Below are 4,259 nucleotides of genomic sequence, written 5' to 3'. Positions count from 1 at the left end.
ATCTCAAAAAAAAAAAAAAAAAAATAAGGAAGGAAGGAAGGAAAGAAAGGATAGAAAGAAAGAAGGAAAGAAAGAAAGAAAGAAAGAAAGAAAGAAAGAAAGAAAGAAAGAAAGAAGAAAGACAGACAGACAGACAGACAGAAAGAAAAGAGAAAGAAGAAAGAAGAAAGGAGGGAAGGAAGGAAGGAAGGAAGGAAGGAAGGAAGGAAGGAAAGAAGGAAGGAAGGAAGAAAGAAAGAGAAAGAAAGAAAGAAAGAAAGAGAAAGAAAGAAGAAAAAGAAAGAAAGAAAGAGAAAGAAGGAGGGAGGGGAAGAAAAGGAAGAGGGGAAGAGAAGGAAGGGGAGGGGAGAGGAGGGGAGGGGTAGCCAAAGCTGTGTTTTGATTGTGAGGAAAAGGAGGAAATAAAAGTATATCTTACATTAATTCTCAGTCTCATCCAATCACAACTTATACCACTAATGATCGTAAGAATCCTTGATCTTCTAAATTAGCTCAGTGTTTTAGAACTGTAAAAATAAGTAGCTTCCAAACAGTTTTGTTCAAGCTGTTCTATTATTCTAGTAATCCATATGCCAAACCCCATTTTCTAATTTGGTAACAGTGGAATGCTGGGAAGAATCCCCAGTGTTGGACTGGCATTTTGGTGCATGGCTGAGTTGATCACAGCAAGGCAGCTGTCCCATGTCATTCATGTTACATCATGCATGGGAAAGGTTGCAGGGGGAGATGGCTCAAGCTTGAGTTAGACTGAGTTTAAGACAAGATTGTCACTTAATCCTAAGCCACAAGACGAGACAAGAAGTAAGTGCTATTCATGCTCTGTACTAATGATTTTTAACCAGGGATGGGCATTGTAGTCACCAGTAGACTTTTACACTACCAATTTTTCCCCATCTAATTTCAGTTTTGCTTTAAAACAAGAAAAAGCATCTGTTTTGTTTGTTTTAACATCACAGGTGACAGTCATGCACAGTGTTCAGTAAGAATAACCAATATATGCACAGTATAAAATTAATAATGTGATATTATTTGAGGTTAATAAGAGGGTTTTCCAATAATACAACTCCCACTGGACTAATACAGTGCCTAAAATTATAGTAGTCTCTTATTGGCCAAAAATATATTACATGTCCAGGGCAGTCTTAGTATAAGGGAAAGGCTAGAATCAAAAGACCAGGATTCTCTCTTATTTGTTTAACCTTAGTGAAGTCTTTTAACTTCTCAGTTTTTCCTCTGCAAAATAGGGAATGAAATATATGCTTGCTAGATTACTGGTGTGCTTGGGGATGTACTCTGCAAACTTTAAACTGCCATTTAAAATAAAGAGTTGCTATCTTTCGGTAGGAAAAAAAACATTAATTTCTCAGAACCAACTGACTAATCTGAATTCTAGCCTATTACCTAATAAAATGCTGAGAAAACAAGACACAGGTAACTTTGAATTGGAATGGAGGAGATCTCTGAAGTGGGATAATATTTAGGAAGGGAGAACTAGGTGTTTCACTCCAATGGGATCCCCTCAACTGGAATGGAACAAAATAAAGGGCTAAAAATGATGCTAGATGCAAGCATTGCCTACTTCTCAGTTTAGCTTCAGATCATCTCAACAAATGGCCCCAAATCAGAATGGCTTACAACTCCCAATAGGTTCATTTATTCTTAAATTATGAGACAGGTATGGAGAGAGAGTGAAAATAAGATGTATCTTGGAAAAATGCACTTGATTTGAGATATTTAAGTTTTGTAAGCAGCTCTTCTCTATCAATCTCCATTTGAAATCAGGTTATTTCTATTTTTCATATTTGGAAGCATACAGCTATAATAGCAGAGTCAGAGGAGGAATTTTGTGGATACAGGAAAAATAAAACTGAATTGCTCTTCTAATTGCCCTACAGACTTAGCCTATATAAATAATAATTCATAATCTTCTTTTATTCTGTAGTGTAATAATTTATTTTTCTTTTGATGGCAATGACATAGGTTCATTTATTGAGGCCATAATGATGAAAATGAAAACCCAAAAAAAGATGAGCTTACACACTAGAGAAAAAATGCGTTTGAATAGTTAAAATACTAAACAGTAGAGGTAATGGTTTTTTCTTTCATTTCAAGCTTTCAAAAATGTTATGTGAAGGTGAATCTTGTGCACTTCGATTCAAGAGAAAGAATGAAGATGTTGATTTGGAGGAAATCACACAATTCTTGTATATTTTCTACTACACAAAGCTAAAACCTATATGCCTTCCTACTAAAATAACTTTATGGCAATGCTGAACATTTTTCAAATAATTAATAAATTATTTACTAACCTCATGAAGCAGTATTTTTTCCTCCATACATTTCTTTACCCTACAAATCACTAAAATATTCTTTTTATCTTTTTTCTCATTTCCTACAATAAACATAATGGCATATATTTCTTATTTAATACACTTAAGAACAATAATAAAAGACACCTGACCAGGTATATTGTCCAGCTATTCTGAATTGGACAGGCTGAGACTTGGAGCTGTCATCTAGCCAAGTGGTTTGTTTGTTTGTTTGTTTGTTTGTTTGTTTGTTTGTTTGTTTTCAGTGGAAAATAACTTTTATTGAGACCCCACCAGCTGCAAAATCTGTTCCTCGCATTAAGCTCCTTCTTCCTTTGCAATTTTGCCTTTCTTGAGTGCTCCCACGAATGCTTTCTTCTCCTCCATGGTCTGGAAGCAGTCATGGCCAAACGTGGAGGTGGTGTCAATGAACTTAAGGTCAGTCTTCTCCAGAGCCTGTCATTTGGTCTGCACCAGCAAGGACTTGCGGAGGGTGAGCACTCGCTTCTTGGTTACAACCACACGGCCTTTCAGCATGACAAAGTCATTGGTCACTTCACCATAGTGGACAAAGCCACCCAGAGGGTTGATGCTCTTGACAGACAGGTCATAGTCAGTGGAGGCATTGTTCTTGATCAGTTTGCCACCCTTGATAAGGTAGCTCTGGTCGATCTTATAGATCTTCTTGTTGATCTCAGTGCAGTGATGGTACTCTTTCTGCCCAGTGCGTGCCCCAGAGAAGGCCACACAGGCAGGATGCCATGCCCCAATACAGGCCACCTTGCAGAGGCCTCAGCGGATCTTGCAGGACAGCTTCTTGGTGTGCCAATGACTGGTGACCCCTTGGTAGCCTTTGCTCTTTGTCACCCCAATGACATCAATCATCTCATCCTGCCCAAACACCTGGTTCACAGGTACCTGCTGCTCAAGCCTCTCACGGGCCCAGTCCAGCTTCTCAGCCACAGTGCCTCCGTTTACCTGGATCTCCATCAGGTGGGCCTTCTTGTGGAGCAGAAGAAGCAGGCGCATCTGGTTGTGGGTAATGATATGGATGACTTGGCAGTACTTCTTCATGGTGCTGAAGTCCTTCTCCAGCTGCTTCTTGCTATCCTCATCCCGCCATTTCTTGCAGTACTTGGTGAAGGCCTTCTTCTTAGATTTATGCCAGTTCTTATAGAAGTGCCTCTTGCACTCATCACTGATGTGCTCAGCGAAGACGTTCTTGAAGGTCCAGAGGCCTCGAGGGGTTCCCACATAGCCCACATTGCCCACAACCACCATAGTTGTCTCCACAATGGTCACAGCCTCCACCACCTCCTTCTTGTTCACCTTGGATCCTGGCCTGTCGACTTCCCGCACGATGTGGGTCATGCCAGCCTTGTATCCCAGGGAGGCTGTGAGGTGGACCGCCTTGGAAGGGTCATCTTTAGGGAAGCTCTTCACCTTCCTGTGATGTCTCCTGCTGCACTTCTGAGGCAGGAAGCCGAGGGACCCGTGTCTGGGACCATGCCTTGAGACAGAGTCTTGCTATGTTGCCCAGGCTGGAGAGCAGTGGCACGATCTTGGCTCACTGCAACCTCTGCCTCCCAGGTTCAAGTGATTCTCCTTCCTCAGCCTCCTGAGTAACTGGGACTACAGGCGCCCGCAACCATGCCTGGCTAATTTTTTTATATTTTTAGTGGACATAGGATTTTACCAGGTTGGCCAGGCTGGTTTTGAACTCCTGAACTCAAGTGATCCGCCCATCTTGGCCTCCCAAAGTGCCAGGATTACAAGAGTGAGCCACCGCACCCAGCCAGCCAAGTGGTTGTCTTACCTTCTGGGGATGTTCTGCAAATGTGCATTGTTTTACTTGTCTTGATTCTCTGCCTAGATGTTTATAAATAACCCAGGATCATTAAACAAAACACAATAAACAGACAAATGAATAATCAATAACAACATAGTATG

At 41.0% G+C, this 4,259-nt stretch overlaps 1 pseudogene; it reads right to left on the bottom strand.

The window, feature by feature from the left end:
- Window positions 1-2,627: 2,627 nt before the first annotated feature.
- LOC100602298 lies at window positions 2,628-3,695 on the bottom strand (annotated as a pseudogene).
- Between the last annotated feature and the right edge of the window lie 564 nt (window positions 3,696-4,259).

Source organism: Nomascus leucogenys, chromosome 16 (genome assembly GCF_006542625.1).
Source record: "Nomascus leucogenys isolate Asia chromosome 16, Asia_NLE_v1, whole genome shotgun sequence".
NCBI classification, from domain to species: Eukaryota; Metazoa; Chordata; class Mammalia; order Primates; family Hylobatidae; genus Nomascus; species Nomascus leucogenys.
The sequence above is the reverse complement of the archived record's forward strand: the minus strand, read 5'-3'. Positions and strand labels throughout refer to the sequence as shown.